The sequence below is a fragment of the Orcinus orca genome, chromosome 18, assembly GCF_937001465.1.
Source record: "Orcinus orca chromosome 18, mOrcOrc1.1, whole genome shotgun sequence".
NCBI lineage: Eukaryota > Metazoa > Chordata > Mammalia > Artiodactyla > Delphinidae > Orcinus > Orcinus orca.
In genome coordinates, this window is record NC_064576.1 from 12,816,471 (window position 1) to 12,838,286 (window position 21,816).

At 46.1% G+C, this 21,816-nt stretch overlaps 1 protein-coding gene across 15 annotated transcripts in view; it reads right to left on the reverse strand.

The window, feature by feature from the left end:
* Positions 1-20,886, reverse strand: part of MBNL2 (muscleblind like splicing regulator 2) — a 152,848-nt gene extending 131,962 nt beyond the window's left edge. For 6 of the 15 annotated variants that reach the window (XR_007473135.1, XM_033435113.2, XM_033435112.2 and 3 more), the window contains exon 1: positions 20,656-20,884. The gene's annotated coding sequence lies outside the window, so the exon portion shown is untranslated. Of the gene's footprint in view, positions 1-20,655 lie in introns of all 15 variants that reach the window. The other 9 variants (XR_004485263.2, XM_049701182.1, XM_033435111.2 and 6 more) reach the window with 5 other exon arrangements.
* Positions 20,887-21,816: the final 930 nt, after the last annotated feature.

Here is a 21,816-nt window from a genome sequence, read left to right on the forward strand (position 1 = left end):
GCCAGGCCGTGTGTTGGGTGTGGAGCCCTTAGTGTTAGACTAAGGAGACTCAGTCTTCTCTCATTTCTCCTTCCACCAGCACCCTTTCAGAAGATGACGTCAGTGGAAAATGACTCCATAATACATGCCACTTATAGTAGCATCCCCACAGACCCAAGCTTAACTGTACTCGAGCTGTCAATCAAATAACACAAAGGTGAAAAAAAAAAACAAGTTCTGCTATTCTGTGCTTTTTTTTTTTTTTTTTTTTTTTTTTTTGCGGTACGCGGGCCTCCCACTGCTGTGGCCTTTCCCGTTGCAGAGCACAGGCTCCGGACGCGCAGGCTCAGCGGCCACGGCTCACGGGCCCAGCCGCTCCTTGGCACGTGGGATCTTCCCAGACTGGGGCACGAACCCGTGTCCCCTGCATCGGCAGGCGGACTCTCAACCACTGCGCCACCAGGGAAGCCCTATTCTGTGCTTTTTTAACAACACTTAGGTGCCCCACCCCAGGGGCTCCAGGGACCAGGGAAATTCCTATTTCTTATTATGTTTACTGGAATGAATGATCCTCTCCTAGACCTTAAAGTCCTTGGGAACTGGGAATGTCATATACATTTCTATGTTCCCCGCGGGGTCCGGCACAAGCACCAGGCCAGGCACCAGGCTGTATCCTGCAAAATCAAAAGCTCACGGTCAGTTGTGGTTTTGGGTAGAAGACGGCAGGAAGCAAGCCTGTTGATGTTACTATTGTCTAACTGAGGGGCGTGGATGTAGAATCCCCCTGAGCTGATCAAGGGCCTCATCCTGGTTGGCCTGACCCACCCCAGGGAGCCAACAAGGGCCCTGTAGAGAGGTGGCCCCGCAGGGCACGGGCTATGTCTCAGATGGCTGATGGACCCTGAAGAATGAAGGAACTTTACCTACGTGCCTGCTCCCCGCTCTTTCCTATCTCCAAACACCCCAAAGCACAAGGAGGACCATAAGAAAATGCCTTTTAGGTTTCCAAGGATACTTTTCGTAATCGAAGTCTCTGGAGGTCCAGGAAAGTGGGTGGTTTTGCTAAAGTCCTACCCATTTCACTGCAGCCAACCCTGGGTAGAGAAAGACACACCTTCTCCAGGTTGTGGGAACGCAGGCCTTTCCTGGTAGCTCCAGCAGGCATCGGAAGTGTCCTGAATCAGGCAGTTTCCTTTCTGTGGAGCCCCGTGTGTGTGCACAATAAGAGCTCATTTCCTCCTATTGGCTTTTGTTTAAATGGTTGCCTTTGATATGGGATGTGTTCCGCTCTCCTTCGAAATTATCTAAATCCAGGCATCCTTCTCGAAGTCAGGAGCCACTCCAGTTGGAGTCAGGCCTAACTGGTTTAACTCTAATGGCCTTTCCCTCCCTCCTGCCTTAGATTAAGCAGTTAAGTGCCTGGGGCCCTTAATCCAAACAGAGTTACAGTTAGGGTTCTCCATTGTGCGCGCGCGTGCGTGCGTGCGTGCGTGTGTGTGTGTGTGTGTGTGCGTGCGTGTATTTCAAGATAGGCATGCGCGTGTATGTCTTAACACCTCAGTGCAATTGCTAGCTACCAATCCTCCTCGTTTTGCTTGCTTTCTATAGCATCTGCAGACAGGCACACAGTTGGGTTTTAATCAGTACATTCTGAATGGAGGGAATGAGTCTTTTGAAAATGATTCACAATGAATTTGAAGATTTGCAGATATACCGAGCTGAAGCTAAGCCTTTTCTATCCCAGAGTATCATAAAATTCTCTTTGCATTCCAATCCCTGTTTTTGAATTTCTTTTTCACTTTTCTGTTATTTCTCCCTGTGTGTCGATCAAATGGACTCTGTACCACACTTCTTTCCTCCTGTTTGTGTGTGACCCAGATCTCATGACCTAGAGCACCAGCAAGCATCTAACTTGTGAAAATACTTCTGCTGTTGATGGCTTCTCAGTGGGAAAAAAAAAAGGACACGTGACATTGAGCCTTGCAACACAGGCAACTGGGTTACTACATCCAGGAAGGAAGGAGCACATGGTTGCAGGAAACACCTTGGAGCAGTCCTTGCTTATTTATTCTCTAAGCAACAAAGAGTCAACCTTTCCTCAGGGACCAAAGGGCCAGAATGGACTGGCAGATGTCAGGAGTGTAACTGGGCCTCAGAGGAAATTCATTCATTCATTCATTCATTCATTTCCAAAAGTTTAAGTTCAGGAATTTAGTCTCCACGTGAGCCAGTTACCATCTGCTTCAATGACCTAAAAGCAGCCTGAGTGGGGACAGAATCAACTTTATCTTTGCCAAAACAGCTCAAGGCACGGGCAATCACAGAGCTGGGCTAAGGGCTCCACTTTCACACACACGCTGTGTGAAACTTCTTGAAAGTGGCTCAGTCCTCCTGTTTTCAAAAGCAACAGCATTCCTTCAGTCCAGGGTAACATGCTCCAGTGTCTCACCATCCTTACCAAATATAAGCCTTCCCCAAAGTCCGGTATAGCATTATTTTGTAAACTATAAAGACTTCTTGAATTTTTGCTGAGAAAACAGTGCAGTCTGTGAGTGATAACAAGACTCTAAGAAATTGCAGAAATAGTCATGGTGAAGCCCCTGCCCTTTCTGGAATCGTTTAGAGGTTATGTAGCATTAATGGGAGATTAGTCCTCAGTAGCTTCACGTTCACCCAGAGAAAGATACCCAGATATTCTGTATTGAGTGTTTATTCTGTGCCGTAGGGAAAGTTCTTTATATGGGTAATCTCCTGCAATCCTAACCACCACCCCAAGAAGTATTACTACCCTCATTTTAAAGACGAGAAAGCTGAGATTCAAATACATTTTGTAATTTGCTTGAAGTTGCGCATCTAGTCTGTGGCCCCGCCGTAATCTGAATGCAGGGTTTGAATTGTCTCTTAACCTCTGTGCCGGGAGGTCTGTCAGTCATTTGTGTTCAAATCACTCTGTGGTTTTACAATAAATGCAGATTCCCGGGCCCTGCCCCAGACGTCCCAAGTCAGAATCTCAGAGGCCGAGGCCTAGGAATCTGTCATCTGTTTTAGTTTTTTAACAAGCTTCCCAAGAGTTTGTGCAGCCGATGAAACCAGGGTTTGGAGTAACTGGTAAGGGCTTTTGAAATGGGTTCAGAAAGAAAACACAACTTCTTTCTTCTCCTGAGGTTAGAGTTGGGTGGGGCAGCGAATGTAGTGCAGACATACGACCTTGTCCCAGTGGCTACAAGAGCTCATTGTGGCCTGGACTGTGGGCATGTTTCTTTTTTACTTAGTTTTCAAGTGGCCCCCAAGTGCGAATAAACAGGCCAGTCCATTTTGTGAGATGTGCTGTACGTTTTGCGCAGCTAAGCATAATCAGAAGTATCTGTCCTACAGCAGCTAAGCAACTAAAACGTATTTGCAAAGTCAGGGCGCTCCGGATAACTCCCCAGTTGATACATTTCACCCTTCATCTCTCGCTGCCCGTTGTCTTCATCAGCAAAACTTCTTCTGTGAAGTTTCAGTGAAAAAAGAGCCCTAGCTGAAGGGGTCAAGGTTTAGCTGGCCCCTCTCCAGTACTAAACGACAACTTCATACAAACGTGCACAATCTCTGGGGGGAAACGCGTTCTCTCTGTGTCTGTGATAGAAACTTCTGGGTGTATTTGGGTGGATGATGGACTATGTATTTCTGTAACTATGACTCGTGGCTAATAACCATCTCTAGAAAGGCCTGCCTCGATTATAAAATATTTTAATCATTCAATCGTGTCCCATAAACATTTATCGAACACCTACTTCTTACCAGACATTGGTTCAAGTTTAAATTGCACAAGGATTACTAAAATAAGGAGCTTTAAAGATATTCCACATGTGATATCTCTATTGACAGATTGTTACTTCAGGAAAGAGTGCTAGGCCCACGGATTGTCTTTTTGCTGAACCCAGTGAGATGAAGGAAAAAGCTAAGGAGAATGAGTAAATAAGCAACAACTGAATAACATTGGTGCAGCACTTCAGAACAAGTGGCAGTCACTGCGTTTTAGTTAAGCCTGCAGTAATGCAAAGCTCATCTTTAATTAATAATTGCGGATCAATGCAGTATATTGGCCTCACCCCACGATGGTTATTTTGAATAGAGCAGGATTCATTTCACGGCAAAGGCCTCTCGGAGTCTCCCTGGAGAAGCATTTAGACCTCAACTTACACCTTCCTTCAAATATGTCTGACGTTTTCCCCCCTTCCTTTTACAGCAGAATCAGACCTGTTCCCTACAGATTTTCACAAATGATTTCTCCCTGGTGGTCTCAGCCCATCTATCCCCCTGCAGCCTCCTCGGGCTTCAAGCAGCACCAGGTGCCCACAGCCAGCCCAGCCCACCTTCCGACAAACCTACACAGTCTTATCTTAACCCTGCTTCTCCTCCACTTACTTCCTCTCCTTTGATTGCTCTAAATACTCCACACCCCCTCCCTGAAGATTTCGGCTTTCCACTCTCCCGGTACCTGGCTGTTCAGCTGCCCAGTCACCACTCTCTGGCATTTCCATTATCACCTGGTTTTAGGAAACCGTAATTCAAAACACATTCATACTGTACCATTGATCGGTGTTATTTCTAGGACGTAGTAAGTCCCCTACACACGAACCTTCAAGTTGCGAACTTTCAAAGATGCGAATGTGTGCGCCCTCAGCGTCAGGCGTGAGCGACATCGTAGCTCGCCCTCCGTCTCCTGTTGCTGAGGATCCTTCAGCTCTACCGTCTCCCCCCTCCTCTCCCTCCTCCAGTCAGTAACTCTTCTTGCCTGTTCACTCGATGTCAGCCCTTGTACCCCAATTGTTGTACCGTACTATTGCACTTTTCAAGGTGCTGTACTGTAAGATTTTAAATGTTTTATTTTTTGTGTTTGTTTGTTTTTTATGTATTATTTGTGTGAAAAGTATTATAAACCTGTTACAGTACAGTACTATATAGCCAGTCGTGTTAGTTGGGTACCCAGGCTAACTTTGTTGGACTTAACGAATGTGCTCTCAGAGCGGAGCTCGTTCGTATGTAGGGGACTTACTGGAGTGAATAGACTGATCTCTTCTCACAGACCCAAAGGCAAAGGGAGACACCCTGAGGCCCACACACCTGTTCCAAGGAGCACCTGCACTCTGAAATGCTGTTGACGTTGGATTTCTTTGCCAGCGGGAGTGCGCCTAGGAAATCCTGTTAAATGTAAACCTTCCCCAAGCCTGTGCCATCGACCATCTTCTAGATCACACTTGCTTCCTTAGGGATCTCAACACCTTTTATGAGTGCAGATACCGCTCCTCTGTGGATGCATCCCAAATGTACATTTAGCTCTGCACTCCACGGAAGCCACGACCCACACTTCCACGAGGACATTCCAACTTCACTTCAAGCTTCTGATGACCGGAACCCATCTGATTCCCTCCCCCACGCCTTCTGGGGAGCTTCTGTCATTGGCATCATGAATGTTCCTGCAACCTCACTTCATGGACTCCCCCCTTTTCCCTCGGCTTCCACAAGTCCTGCCCACGATCTTAGGACGCTGCCGCTGTACCGGTGCATCGCCTCCTGCGACGTTGCGTCGCCACTATTCCAGCTCACGCCTCCGTGACTCCTGGGTGCCTGTGGTTCTCGGCTCTAAACTGCGCTCACAGAATTATCTCCCTCAGGTAGTGTCTGACGCCATCACTCATCTGCTCACAAACATTTGGTGGCTCTCTGCTGCACTCTGAATAAAGTTCAAAACCTATAGCTTGGCATTCAGGGTCCTCCCAGCATTTTAGCTCTGCCTGAGAGTACTCCCTAGACTCTGCCCCCTGCTCCGCGGACACCTGCACGGGTGCCCCCAAGTGCATGCACCGTGGTCCTGCCTGGCCTTCACACGCTGGGTCAGAGGCTGTATCTTCCAGGAAGCCCTCCTTGCCTCACCTGGACAGCAGTTAACCTTCTGCAAAGACACCTTACACCCCCCTTGTGGCACGGATTACCTTCACCAGGGCGATTTATTTGTACATTTTATCTGTTATTCTAGAGCATAAATTCCATGAGAAAAAGGAAATGAGGAAAACTGAAGACCGTGACCTTTCACACAGCATTCTTTTTCTCCGCAAACTTTTCTGTAGCCAAGAAAACTTCACTAAGTAGAACACATTTGCTCTGGCCAAGCAGCTGAAGATAAAATTAACAATGATTCTGTCTCTCCCACGGACACTGGGGCTTTCACAGTGTGCAGGGCACTTCCGGTACCTTGTTTCACCAAATCATCACAAAAATCCCGAGACGTGTCACGATGATCTTGCTTTTTGCCAGCCAGGAGATCAAAGTCCCAAGTGTCTTGGTAACTTTCGTTCATCCTAAGCGGGGGAGGCCAGGATTCAATCCATGTCAACAACGCGCAAGCTGTGGCTTCTGGCCATCCTCAGCCACCCTTATTTATCTTTTGAGACCTGCAGTCCCCCGAAAGGGCAAAGGGCACTCTCATCTGTGGTCTCCAGGGTGTCCCTTCCTCCCACTAGTCTTGACTGCCAAATAGGATAAAAAAGAACCCCAAAACCTTTTAAGCAAAACTTTCATGTGTTTGTAAAACATAACAACAGGGAGAGAAAAGTAGATGGTTTGTACACCATGACCAAGTGGCCTTATTATTACTATCATGATTACCATCATCATTATTATTTAACACCGATGACTTCCTTTCAAGTTTGCATTTGAAGCGTTAACTTCCACTGGCCCGGGGGCAGGACGTTATAGGGCTTCATGGTTCCTGTTATTAGTGGGAATGGAGCCCCACTTCGGAAGCCCGGAAGTTTAGGAGAGAAACAGATAAGGTGGGGAGACGTGAGTGGAAATAAAAGACGGAAACAGGGGTACCTTCTGACTCGTTCTTCGTTTATCTGATAACAGGCAGTACCCGGCGGCCAGCTACATTTAAACATTTTTTCTTACAGGCAGGAAAGACTAAAAGACCTAGCCCCTTATCCTAAGTGTCCAGCTCGCTGGATTCCACCAAGCGAACACAGTGGGTAACCCACACCCAGACGGAGAGGTCACGTCTTAGCAGGACCCTGGCTGCCCCTCCGGCGTCTCTCTGGGTCATAACCTCCCTTTCCGCAAAGGGTGAGCCCTCTCCTTAGCTAGCCACTACGTCTAACCAGCTGGCTCCAGTTGAAGTTAACCCTTTGTTCTGGCCAGGACAGCGTGTGTGTTTTGAGAAGACTTTTCTGGCAGCAACTGCTATTTCAAAGCGGAAAAAAAAAAAAAGTGTGTGTGAGGGAGTAGTTTTGTGTGTAGGAGAAAAGTGTTTCTAATTTTCCATCCTGAAGATGTGAGGGGAAGAAGGGAGATGTGAAGGAGGGAAATAAGTCAGTAAACGCAGCCTCGCTCTGCTTTCCCCATTAGAAGCTGGAAGCATTCCAGCGACATGCCATTTTGAGAAAGGAAGCAAACGGAATCGCCCTTCCCTACCTGCCTCAGCTTGGCTGGAGCAGGCCGGCTCCTTCTTTCCAAGCCTCTGGATATGGGGCTAGGTCTCTGATTATTATTTCATAGCACAGTGTTCAGTAGAAGCCTGATACCGTACTGAACATATGGTTTTGATTTCTTTTTTCTTTTTTTCGGTTTTGAACCAGAGAGCAAGATGGAGAGTGTCACAACCCTAACTCCAGGATTTGCTGGTCTTGCCAAACTGTAAGGTGAAACTAACTCCAGACCGATGCCCATCCTGCTGTAGCAGCTGCGGTGGGTCGGGGCGGGGGGGGCACCCACTGAGGACCAGGGGCTAAAACGCGGCGGCACTGACCCCGGACTGCTGACCTGACAAAACACGCAGGCCCTGTCCGAGCTTCTCTGTTACTTTCCGCACTCATTCTCAAGCTAGAAGGAAGGGATCAGAACGTCAAATAAAAACCCACAGCCGTGGGCTTCCCCGGTGGCGCAGTGGTTGAGAGTCCGCCTGCCAATGCAGGGGACACGGGTTCGTGCCCCGGTCCGGGGAGATCCCACATGCCGCGGAGCGGCTGGGCGCGTGAGCCATGGCCGCTAAGCCTGCGCGTCCGGAGCCTGTGCTCCGCAACGGGAGAGGCCACAACAGTGAGAGGCCCGCGTACCGCAAAAAAAAAAAAAAAAAAAAAAAAAAAAAAATCCACAGCCGCAGAACAATTAACTCAGGACGCAGCATGTATCTGGCTAAGGGGACGATTATTAACTCGGGGATCCACAATGTTTGAACCGCAACCATCTCCAACTTCACCTCTTGGGTTGTCAGCCCGGCATTGTTTCCCCAAATCATCACTCCTCTCAATTATTTTTTCTGATCAATTATTTAGTGTGGTCTGGGTTATATGACATCAATTTTACCCTGAGGGGGGAAAAGTTTCTTGCTCCCTAGTGGTCAGCTGGAAAATTTGTAGGTTTAATTAAAAAGGCAAATTTTCAACAAGGCGAAGAGTGCTGGCTGGGTTTAGAGGACATTAGTGAAACTAGCAGTAAAGAAAAAAAAAAAGGCAGTGTTGTGATAGAGTAGGGGGGCCTGGGGACCTTCAGGTTAATTATTAACCTGGGAATTTTCCTAAGAAAAACTGGAGGGCTTATCTCAAGTTTTAAAGCCTTAGAACAGGCTTTCTCTAGATGAAACCCGGCCAGTTAGTCGGGAAATGGTTTACCAGCCTTCCCTGCCTCCCTTTGTTTGTTCAGGGAGGCCCTGAGTAGGCCCGGGCAGAGCTGAGGGAGAAAATCCTTCCTGGTTTCTTTCTCCCACTCAGAGGAAGGAGGGCAGGTTAGTGCAGCCTGCTGTAGACTGGAGCTGGGATTAATTAGTTCCTTCCGTGACCTTGGCATCTCCTGATGGCAGAGTGTGTCTCTAAGCTGCTGAGGACTGTGCTGAGAGCCGCAGAGAAACTCTGGAAGACTCAGAGCTACTGCTAAAACGATTGCCCTTCTGTCGTGCCAGAAGACAAACACAACAAAACAAAAGGAAACCCAAAACACGTACTTCACCTCTGAAAAGTGCCTTAACGGGGTATTCAAGTTGTGTGAACATTATCATTGATCTGTCTTTCTATCATCTGTCTATCAATCAATCTACATCTGTGTATATATACTAATCTATATAGCTATCTATTTGTGTATACATTTATCTATATCTTTACCTATCTCTATCTGTATATATAAATATTAATCTGTATCTATAACCATCTATTTATACAGTAATCTAAATCTATCTATAGGTGTATCTTTATTAATCTCTATCTGAGTGTATTATATAGATACATATATATTAATCTATATCTATATAGTTATCTATTTCTTATCTATCTCCCATCTATCTATCCATCTATCTATCTATCTATCTATCTATCTATGGGTGGTTTTGCAAGTCAATGCCCAGGAACTTGCCAGGCATTTCCAGAGGTGCCTAGAGCCTATTGTTGGAACGGAAGACAATTTTCAACCCTTCCGTGCAGTTGGGGAAGCTGTCTGTCCCTCCCCCGCTTCACCTCCATCCATCACCTTTTCCCCACTGTGCTCAGGCCTGAACAGAGCTGAGGGAAAATGGAGAGCCCCACCCCCTTCTCTACCACAGCTGGTTCAAGGTTCAAGTACAATACCAAGATGGGTCAGCAATGCAACAAAGCTGCCAGAAAAACTGTGTATCTTCGGTTGCATAAATAAAGTACTCTTTCCCGAAAACAACAGGCAATGCCCGCTGCTCCTATCAGAGGAAGCTTGTTTGCTGTCTTTAAATATGTGAAGGGGCTCGTCTGCCGAAGGGGCAGTTGACTTGCTTAGGGTCAATCCGAAGGCCTGAACGAGGGCTGAGCACTGAAGGTCATGGGGAGTCACCTGTCGTTTCAGCACAGGGAAGAATTTCATAACAAAGCGCTATGGTTTGCTTGCATCGTGGGGTCGTGACTGGCCGGCACATAGAGACGGATGAACCCCTGTTAGAGTCTGCTTGGCAGGACCGTGGCAGAGGGTAGACGCGAATTGTGCCAGCTAGTCCCGCCAATTCCTTCCATCTTGGGATTCCCTTCTGCTTTTCATCGCACACTTGTGGGTTTCGTCAGTTGGGTGGCTCTCGGAGGGGCGATCAGAATCTGGTGGGGTGTGCAAAGCTCCTCTGCCGACCCCGATGTCTCCCCACAGCTCACCCTCCTGATACCTGAGCACCCAGAGGAGCAGAGACGCGCAGCAGGTCACAGGAAGCAAAGAGTTAAAAAGGCCAAAGCTCTGCTGGGTCCCGGCAGCCCAGAGGCAGCTGAGTCCCTTTGAGCCTGCCTCTTAATTGCAGCTTAGCTGCAATAGGGAACTTTGAAGAAAAGAAACAGGGAAACTCTGGAGATAGGGTTTGTTTTGTTTCCTGAGGGGACGGTCTTTGTGGTGGATGCCAGGAAGCTGATACTTCAGGGTTCAAGTGATGGGCTTCCTCAGGGGCAAATAAAGAGTCCTTTCTACCAGCTAAGAGTCGGGTGTGACTAGAACCCCAGAGACATGGGGCATCTGTGTGCCATGTAGGAGGGGTGCCAGGTACAGCCTTGGCAGAGAGAAGAGAACCCGGGGAGAGAGGTCATGGGTCAGCTCAGGAGCCAGCAGAGTAAGGGAGAAGGAGAGCTTGCAGTGCCACGACGGTCAGGAGATGCAGCCCGAGAGGTGGAACACGTGCCCCCACCAGAGAACGGGTGACACGCGTGAGTGTAAACAGCCCTGCACGAGAACAGGAAGTCGATGGCAAGGAAAGGGGATTTCTAAGTCCTCCTAGAGGGTAGCAAACCACAGCCACACAGAGCATCTCACTTTCACACAGGCCTCACAGCTGATAATGAGCGTGTTATCAATTGAAAGTATCTAGAAGGCACCTCGGACGAGATCTTTCTTTAAGCATCTTCCTGCGCACCTGGACACACACACACACACAGACACACGCACACAGACACAGAGGAGATTCAGGAGTAAGGAAAAGGCCCACTAATCACAACAAATAATGAAGATGATGCTCTAGCTGTCTCTGGAGATTTCCCAGGTCCCTTTGTGAGGAGGAACTCACGGCTAAAACTGAACTCATGCCTGCCCAGGCTGCCAGGAATTGCTTGTTTGTGTTCTATTTAACCGTTTAGTGAATTCTGCTAACAGTACGTGCAAATGAGAGAGAAGTTTTCCCGAAGCAAACCCCTTTTGTTGCTACCCCCAAGTAAGCACCGTTGGAAAAGGTCTGGGTGTTCGGAGACCTGCCAACTGGAGTTTCACCCCCTGCTCTGTGTCACTTGTTCATGTGTGACCTTGGCAAGGAACTCAGACTCCTGGGACTTTATTTTCTTTGTAGAAAGGTTTAACTGAGTTGATGTACATGAAGCTCTCAGCAGAGGGCTTGGCATATAGTAGACATTCAATAAATACTTGTTTCCTTTCAGTCCTAAAAGGTTATTGGTAAATTAAAAATGCATAAAAATACCGGTCGTCTTGTGTGTGGGCTAAAAGGGCATCTGGGCAGGGAAGACTTTCTCTAAATCCGGTTAGCGGGACCCCTGGTTCTAGGAGAGAGGGGGCCACATGCTGGACATACAGAAAAATGAAGTTCTCGAGGGCAGGGAAGGCAGACGGACATGAAACAAGATCTAAGACTGTCCACAGTTTCACTGAAGCCACCACCTGCGACAGCTGTCGTTTCTCTTAACGTCTTCACTCATAGCACGAGACTTTAAAACTAGCATGTTTAAACAAATGTGATTTTAATTGCACATAACACTTCCTCTACACTCTTCCTATTCTTTGGAGGGAATGAGGGGAGAATGAGAGCATCCTAAGGGAAATGCTGGGTTTGTCAGAGTTCCCCGAAGTAACCCGCTGAGGCTGTCAGACTCACAGGTTCCAGCTCCGACCACTGTCTAGAGGGAAAAGTCTATGGCTGATTTTGAACACATATATTTGGTAGGAAAAGATATCTCTGGAGCAGACGTGGAAACAGACACACTAGCCTTCCCTGGAGGCAGTGAGCAAATCTTTTTGGGAATTGGTGAGAGTCTGTGTCCGCAGAGAAAACGGCCGTCGCGGGCACGGGGCGCCATCCACAGACCTGCTGCTGTGGCCACGGAGCTGCTGGAAACTGCTGGAAGGCTCACCTTCGTGGCCTCCACCACAGCAGCTTCGGTGCAAGGCTTGCAGGATAAGTCGGCTAGACCTCTGCTCCACTCTTGGGCCCGGGAAGCCTGGAAAGGCCTCCTGGATGGAGGAAGCCGGTCCTGGCCCTCAGCCCCACAGAGCCTCCTTTAGAATCATCTCAGACCCGGAGGCCCACCGCCCTCTACATTCACGCCAGCAAAGCCTCCAGGGCAAGCAACAAGCATCATCTTCATCCGGGAGGAATGCAGAATCTCGGACCCCGCTCCTCATCTACCGAATCAAGACCCTACAGTTTGAACTCGACCCCCAGTGGTCTGCTGTGCACACGGAAGTGTGAGGAGTGCTGTTCTGGCTTGCTCACTGTAGGCATGAGGGTACTTTCTCATTTCCTTCAGAGTAGTCCTTACAGCTGGGTTCAGCTGACGCCTGCTAGAGCCATGAATGAACGAACCCTAGGTCTTTGACAACAGGTCAAAGGCCTGTTCCTAGGTCTCTGACAACAGCAATATCTCCAATCACTCTGGAATGACTGTCCTAACCACTTATACCCTCAAAATGTATATTTTGAGATACAGATGCATACATCTTGATCAACAATTATTGTTGGTTTTAAATCCTTTCTTTTGGGTATTAGTGAAGAGTTACTTTTTAAATAGTCAAATATCTATATCTGTATCTACATGAAAGATCCAGGTAGGAAGTTCTCCTTATCCGCTGATACTCTGTGGCTCTCACCATGGCATTGAGTTGATATTGGCCTCCACGAGGACCACGGGCTGAGCACTCATGTCAGAGAGGGTAAGCCCGGCAGAACGATGCAGCACAGGAGCCATGGAGGCTGTGGTATGGTGCGCAACAGTCTTGGTTACTTATTTTTTGATTGACAGTTTTGCTCCTTTGTGGGTATTCGTTTTCCTGATTCCTTGCTAGCTCTTATTCTCTCTGGGCCCTGGCAGTCTTCCCCCAGGCTCATCCTTGGTCATCTCCCCATCTCCATTTATGTTCCCTTCTTCTTGGAGGCAGTAAGCACTCCTGGCCTCGACAATGGCTTCAACACAGGTGTGTCTCAGTTTACATTTGCAGCCTGGTGCCTAAGCTGTTCTCCATTTCATGTTGTCAGATGTCTACGGATGACCCACTTCGATGACCCATCGTTAGCTAAAACACCATTACCAGGACTCAAAACTCAAAACTCATCCTCCCTCCCTCCCCTGACCCCATTCCCATGATGGGCCCCTTTTTCCATCTACCCCTATTTTCTGTTAGGGTCCCACAGATATTTCTCCTGCTAGAAACTCCAGCGTCACTTTGGCTCTTCTGAGCTCTCACTAGCCTCTATTATTTTTCCTTCAAGACATCTTTTAGATTTGCCCTTATCTCCTCCATCCTCACTCGGCCATTCTAAGCCAACTCCTTCCCACACGGTGCCTGAAATATTGCAAAAGTTTTCCGGCCAGTGGCATCACTTGTTACAAATTTTCTAACCTCTAACCTGAACTCACAAGTTCAATTCAATCCTTATAAAGCATTAGACGTGATGCTGTAGGTAACAAGTTAAACTCTTCCACATGGCTCTTTAGTTCTCCCATATTCACACTCCCCCACTCTGTCTAAACTTATTTCCACACTGAAAAAATGCTTCTTTTCCAGCATTTAATCCCTATTCTTCAAAGTTCCACACTGGCCTCTACATTACATCATGCTGTTCCTCCCTTCTAGAGATAATCTTCCTTCCTCTATTTTTGACTATTGTCCTCTCCAAACTTTTTAGATCATATATCCCCATCAGAAAAATACTTTCATGCAGGAACAACCATTATAAGATTAGTTACTTATTTATAAATGTTATACTTGCATAACAATATGCTACATACATTATCACACATGTGAAACGTGACATTTTTAAAGGACGGGTTAAATAACATATAAGATGTAATTTCAACTATTTCCTTTCCTCACGGAGATGATGGCCTTGCCCTAGGCTTGGGGTGTAAACATCCCATTGTAGAAACACTGATCTAGAGACAGTACATCCATAGAGAGCTAGAGGAAGTATCTCTTCCTCTTCGAAGCCTTATCTAGTACTCCAACCCAAAAGGAGTTCCACTTTCCTGAACTCCCAGAGCACTGAAAACTACAAGCAGTAAATCACTGACATAATATATACTTCACCAATACTTTTAAGTTGATTAGGTGAGGCTCGTATCTAGGATGCCCGAAATAGATAGATTTTTAAAAAGTAATTCAATATCTTAATCAAAAACATACTGTCTTCCCAAAATTGCTTGGGTTGAGCTCTAGTCCAGTATGCAACATCCATTGCAAGAAAACCCCAAGTCAGGCTGCAGTGTCATTTCATTTAAAGACTGTTTGATCTCATTGAATATCATATGCACAGATTCCCACAGTTTTGAGGACCAGCTTTTCCGCTGTTTGGCTACTGAGATTTTTAACCCATTGCTTAACCTCACTCAAATTGGGTTTTTATTTAATTTATCAGATGGGGACACACAGGGGGCTTTGTGGCCATTAAAAGAAATGATAAGCATAAAAACAGAAATGATATATGAAGTAAGATGCTAGTGTTATTACATTCAGCATTTATGTATCATAATGTAAACTCTATAAAGCACATCTGAGATTTCTAAAATAATCGGCCTCCTACCTTCACCTTGAGCTTTCTTTCTGCAAATAAATTATTTTTATTTCCTCTATTTTATTTGCTCAGCTGAAAACATGGTGCTGCCTCCCTATAGGAGTTGGAGGTATGATCGGGCCTGAGTTTAAATCCTGGCTCTGCCAGATACCAGCTGTGGGATCACGGGTGTGTTCCGGAAACTTTCAGAACTTCTATTGGCCAGCGTTAACTTCGCGGGGAAAACATTAACTTCATGAAGTTCTTTTAAGGTTCGAAATACACAAGATATGTGTGTTAAGCACCTAGCTTATACCACATGCCACTAAAATATTAATTTCTGCCCTAACCCCTTTAACAGGCTTAAGAGAACTCAGTGAGGTGCTCTCATGGGCAAATGGACTACTTTGAATTTTGGGTTCATTGTTGACTATGGTTTTTCCCTGACCTGTGAGCCTTTTACAACCATTTACGAATATTATGTTCTAGAAGCACCTCCTTGCCAGTCATAGCCAGACTCACGTTGCCACTGTGTGCCTGGGTTGGGGCATGAAACTAGTGTAGGTTTTGTCTCCTAATGACTTCTGAGCAGTCAGAGCTGGGAAAGCGAAGCCAACCAACCTCTCCTGCTCTGCTGCCACATCCGGACTGCCTCCTGTACTAGTTTTGAAGTGTAGTTGTCCAAGAAAGCATCTGGGGACAGGAGAAGGTGACACGCATACTTGTAACCAGGAGAACTTGTGTCTCCTGGTTTTCTAAATTCAAATCCAACACTGAAAAAAATCAATGAATAAAAGTTTTTAAAATCCGGTTTATAACTCATCTCCGCCAGAAGCTTTACCTAGTACATCCTCACAGGCATGCTCTAACCTTAGGCTCCCAGTTTTTAACCCACTGTTTGAACTGTTAATTGAGATAAAGTCTGTGAAAGCCCTCTGTAGAGGGTACAGAACTATACATATGCTAATTATCCTTCTGATGGCATTTGTGTGCTGAGCTGCTCTTATCTTGTTTGTGAGTGTCTTGTGCCCCAGCTAGTGTGGATTGCAAACTGCTCAGGCCCAGGGACCTGCAGCGTCTTCCATGCCTCCTGCCTCCTTCTGCTGTCTTCTGAGATGGCTCACTCCCCCAGAGCTCTTCTCTGGCAACCAGCTCGCCTCGATGCTCCTAGACCTTAGAACCTGCCCATCTGCCTGCCAGGACCCATCGCTGAAAAGAATTCTTGAGGCTCCCTTACACCCTCAGTCTCCTCTCCCAGCTCTTCCCAAACTCGTGGCTTGTCTGTGCCCAGAGAACACACATTAATTTTGATGTCAGGGTGAAAAACAAAGCAAAACAAAAACTTTGTGTTTAAAAAGGGAAATAGATTTTTTTTTAAGTAACTGTGCTTTTAAAAAAGAGTTGTGTGTGTGGGGGTGGTGGAGCTTAACCCTCCAGGGTCAGGAATCAGGTTTCCTTGCTGGGATGGGGACGGTGAGATCTCAGCCACCCCAAGGCTCAGAAGTGTGGGAGAGGGTCTAGGATTTCCTTTTGCTGATTGATGGCTAAGATCCTTTTGGACGATGCACCCATATTCCCCAGTCATTTCGGGGCTGTCTCTCAGCTTGCTGAGATGGGGGGAATGCTCTCCACAGCCTCATAGTTTGGATTTGTGGAGGCAGCATTCTCATACGTCTGTTGCGATCGTACATCATTATATGTTATTTAAACAGTATTATGCTGAGAAATACAGTAGAGGTGAAGAAATTACAGAGTTAAAACTCAAAATTCCTTCTCTTATACCTCCCCCAAACACCAAAACTGTCTCAAACCTACAATTAATGTTTGATGGTTAACAATGTTAAATTAATGTTAGCCAATAAAGTTATTACTAAAGTCTTTGAAACTTACAATTCCGCATTGTTTCTTTCTGTCCTACATTTTGCACATACTCAAAGTTAGCTATTAGGTAATTGACTTGTTCTAACCAAATGGCAAAAGCCAGGGGAGCCAAGAGGTGTTTAATAAACACTTGTTGACTGATTGATGGAATATACCGGCCTAGGATCTCGGAGACAATGCAGTCTTTGTCAGAGCACTAAGGTAAATCAGTGGGTCCACTTTTATGACCAAGCGTTTCTGCCATATTGAGGGGAGCAGGCCAGCCGAAAACTTATCCATCAGCACTGTGGCTCCGGATCACAGAAGAAACCCTATGGCCTCGCCTTTCACACCTATGTTCACTCTCAGCGACAGAGCGGGGACCAGCTTCAGCTCAACGAGGCCGAGCAATTGGAGGCATGGCCTGATGTAGACCAGCCATGACGCCACCTTGAGCCCCTTACTATGAATATTATCACAGCTGCAACTAAGAGTTTGTGCACATTAAACAAAACAAAACAAAACAACAAAAAACAACTGAGCTGAGTAAAAATCTGGAGGTAAAACACAGTACTGCAACTAATTTACAAAGCCCAGCTAAGTCTTCCTGCATCGTTCTTCTGAAATAAAGCAAAGCATGAAGTACCAAGTTCCTTGCTCCACCCGGCAGGGGACATCTGTGCCCATCTGGTTCCTTCCAGAAAGTATGCCTGGGCACATGACATCTTTACTTCTCTTCACAGCCACTTCCTCTCTTTCTTTGCTGGGCCTTCAGGTTGGGCCTCAGGCAGGTTTTATGAGAGGAGCTAAGTGTCCTGCCCCTGTGCTGCTCTACCCCCGGGCTTCCGTGCTCACCTGGCCTGCCTTTGGACCTACAGCTTTCTCGTGACTTTGCTCCGGGGTGACATTGATGCCTCACACCTCCCTATCTTTCCATAACGCCCCTCGCCCCCCTGCCCACCTGCTCCCCAGAGATGCCAGCTTTCTCTGCCTGACACGGCAGTCACAACTGTTTCTGACCTACCAGCTCTCCTGTGCAGCTGTACCTGGAGCTACTCAAGACCCCAAACTATGTTTTCACAACCAACAGGTCCTGCAGGTGTCCCACCTCTTCGTTAATCAGAATCCTTTGCCACTTGCCACGTGGCCAGCCTCCTTCTATGTTGATAATATGTTTTGTCATCTTGGAAAATGTAAACAAATCAGTAGGCCTTCCCATTTTTTTTTTTTTTTCTTATTGACGTCTCGTTGACATACAATACCCAGCTTTTCTCGTTACCGGTAGGAAAGTGCAGGAAGAAAGGAAGAGAAAACGCATGCAAGCCTGAACCTTATCGGTCTCCCATAAGGAAATCCCTCAAACTCAACATCTGAATCGGCTTCTCCCAATTCTTGCTTGGAAGCGTGAGTACCTGATCTTGAATCTCTGTGGCACTCCCCGAGCGGGACTGGCCATGTGATATTGATTTGTGTTTACCATAGCAACAGCAAATTAAAACAACTAGCAGGGAGAAGGCAGGCTGTTAACCAGTAACGCTGCACAACCAGTAGATTTCACAAGCGTATTTGTCTCCTTTCCTCTCATTCTCTCTCTCATTCACTCCACTTGCACACATGTAATACCAAAGTCAGAGAAAAAAGCACTAAATGCTTCGGGCACTGCAAGGCCTCTGTCTGAAGGGTCTGGTTTGCACAGTTTCTAGTATATTGCACAAGATCAACGGAGAAAATGCACACAGCAGTGCTCTGATTTCCTTGGAAATTGTATGCGTTGGTCTAAGGAGAAATAGCCCTAGAAAACGTACATGAACATGAAGTAGATTGAAGGGTTCTGTATATATGACGATATATCTTAACACCCTAAGGCATTTACCAGTTTCGTTAATAGGGAGGTTTTGTCCCTTTGTACTTTAACTAGCTCACTGTGTCAACAGACCAACAACTTTTTTTTTGTTTTTTGGATGCAAGGTCAAGACCTCTCAAAATGCTAGAAGTATGAAGGAAAGTGTAGCAAGTATTCAATTCTATTAAGAGAGAGAAAAATTGAGATGGGTGCTTGCTCGAGGCTACACAACACAAGCAGTCCTGAAGAGGATGCAGACAAGGACTGGGAACTCCCAAGAACTCCAAGCTGTTCTAACGGAAATTCTTTCTGAAAAGCCTCCTTATTAAAAACTAACCATCCCCTGATCGCGACGACCAAGGTTGCCACTTGTGACACGGGATGAACAGCCTGCAGTACTGGACTGCCCTTCCTTGGGTCCATCTGCACGAGGACACGGTGCTCTTTCTATCAGAGCGGCTGTTCCCACCATCACGACCAGCCGCGAACTCGGTGGCATAACCTGGGTCCTAAAAAGTGGCTCTGGGGGAGCTAGGAATGGGGCCACGGGGACTGTTTGCCCAGGGGGCAGTGCTGGGCTGCACTGAGGGGAAGTGGGACCAGAAGCAGAGCCGTGCTCCACTCCCTGCCGCTTCCAGTCAGCACAGCCAGGGTCCTGCAGAAAAACCGCCCTGACCTGCCCGACATGAGGAAGCAGGTAGGAGAAGATGCCCTATTTCTGCTGGAGGTCGGTTTAGGGTTTAGAAAGGACGGGAATATGAAGACCTAACTCAAGACCTGCCAAGTGACAGTTAGAACGTTCCTAGCCAGGACATAAAAAAATATTCCTCTCCACGAGCTTGAATAAAAAACACACAGCAGAAATAGTTGGGAGATGACGTCAGAAGTTCTGGGCTAGTGTCCTGCACTTCTCCTTGAAAGTAAAAACAGTGGGTCTGGAAGAATCTACGTGGCATTGCCCTTATTTAAATGAGTACTTCTACGGCTTCTTCCAAAACAGGCAAGCTAGCTGAAGAAACTTCATCTTATGTACAGGTTATAGGAACCTCTTTATCTTTTTACTTTATTATCCTCAAAATGCACATATTACTCAATTAACAAATATCTTTCCACTTAACCTTTGTCTTTTCAAAGGCCAGTGATGTTTCTTGAACAACATTCACGGTGGTGATGGTTACGCAAGTCAGATTTTTTTTTCTTTGCTTCAGTGCTTGCTAACTATTCTAAAAATGTTACACATTTATTGTAAACATATGCTTCTGAGGCCTAACAAAAAAGCACAGTTTCCTCATGCCTGGCAGAAATTTAAAACGGAAAAGGGCAGAAAGAATTCTTTAACAAATATATCCTTTCCTTCTCTTGGGCCAAGTGTGTTAAAAATAAATCTTCTCCATCATTTCTCACTGCTGCTTCTCGGCTAGAAAGTTGATATGGTTCGGCACAGTGAAAACACAGCTTTAAAAGCTAGCCTGCCCTCATTAAATTATTCTGCTGGCTGTGTGTTCTCATTAAAAATGCATAAAGATCAGATAATTGCAGTAAGCATTATTAACCCAGCTTTACCTTTGAATATAATGGTTCCACTTTTAAGCTGGAAACAAAGGCTCAGACATGCCAGAAAAAGAAATGTAAACATCGAACTACAGTATCAAAAACTTGTCAGAAAGCTACCTCTTGCTGGCGTGTTAAAAATGTGCTTTTGAAACTCAGTTAAAGCCGTGGCATTGTAGAGCTAGGTAGGTCCCTAATTTCCGATAAGTAGACGTATTTTGGGGGCTAAACGTCCAATTGATAATTATTTACCGTGAAGTTTTTTTTTCTTTTTCTTAATTACGAGTCTGTTTTCAAATCACAGGATCGACGTAAACTTTATTTATTCGGGAGCTAACTACGACAGTATGAAAATTTTCTAGAACAAGAAAATAACAATGCTCCCAAGAATTCGAATGGTTTTTGTTGAGTAATCAATGGATCTATTCTTTGAATAAAAACTCGTTTTATGCCTCACCCCAAACAGGCAGCAGAGATTCACGCTTTGCCATTTCTCTTTCTCGAATCAAAATGTTACGTAAAACTCCAGGGTCCCCCCTGCAAGTATTACATTTGAACTAGTGGAATCCGGTTTCCCTGGCTTCCCTAAGCAACATACACGGAATGCAGCATACTGCAGCAAACTCTTTAAACATTCAGGAAAAAAAAAAAAAAAAAAAGAAGGGGGGGATGATTTCCCTACCTTGTTTAGCTCTGCCTCTCCTTTCCTTTTACAGTAACCCCAGGAACATCTGGCAAAATCAAGCGGCCGAGGCTTCTCCGCTGCATCATGAGGAAGAAATTTCCATGTAAATAGTTCTCATTCCCTGTTTATTGTACTCTGAGAGCCGTCTGCCGTATCTGGAAAATTTTGCCTTCAGATGATGAAGCAAAGACAGTCTAAACTCTGTTGCTGTAAGCTGCAGCCCTTCCTTCCGACAAATCCCTCCCAGCTGTGAGCAGCCAATCCCCAGCAAGTTCGTCAGCCCTACTCGTCTGAAACTGGCCCTAATAGGATGACTGACACAGCAACACAGCACTTGCAGTGTGTGAAAACAGTGCATCCATACTGATGAAAGAGGAATTTCCCTCTCAGAAGAAAGCAATCAGAGCACCAAGACAAAGTGGCACATAATTGGCAGAGCAGAGAGAGGGGTAGCTCCGGAAAACACCCTTTAAGACAGCCAGCCCAAAGCTTGTGGCTGCATTGTCAATACTTTGGAAAACAGAAAACTCTGCAGATTTAGGAAAAATCCAGGTTGTACATGAAACAGAAGTCGTTGCCCCATTGGACAAAGCATATATTTTTTTAAAAGGAAAACAATTCGATGTCTGCCATGGAAATTAATACACCTTACAAAACGTTTGCATATGATTTCCATTAGTGAGGAAGGATGTGTTAGCCCAAGTGCATAGTCAAAGTCAAAACATGCTTATATCCCTCGCACAGTTTTCCTGTATAACATCTGTTACTGCAGTGGTTAGTTACTGCAGCCCATATATCTTTCCTCTTAAGTTTTCAGACTCCCCGGGACATCAATTAAGGAATTCTGAACAATAAAATTGATATCTGTACTTTACCCTTTGTGCTCTTGGCAAGATCCCCTGAGAGGATTAGGTGTGCCTTAACCTAACCTTAGCTTCCTTGGTTACCACTTGATAAATACTGTGCATTGGTCCATATTGTCATTAATGAAGCAAACAGCACAGGAGGATGTTTACTGCTGAACACACGTGGCACGTGACCCAAGGGGCACCATCAGGTGCGACTCCACAAAGGATGGTCTGGAGGTGCTGAAGTTCCCTGAGATAAAGCAGAAGAGGAATGGAAAGCTTAGTAAGGGTTATTTACTTCTTTCCCAGT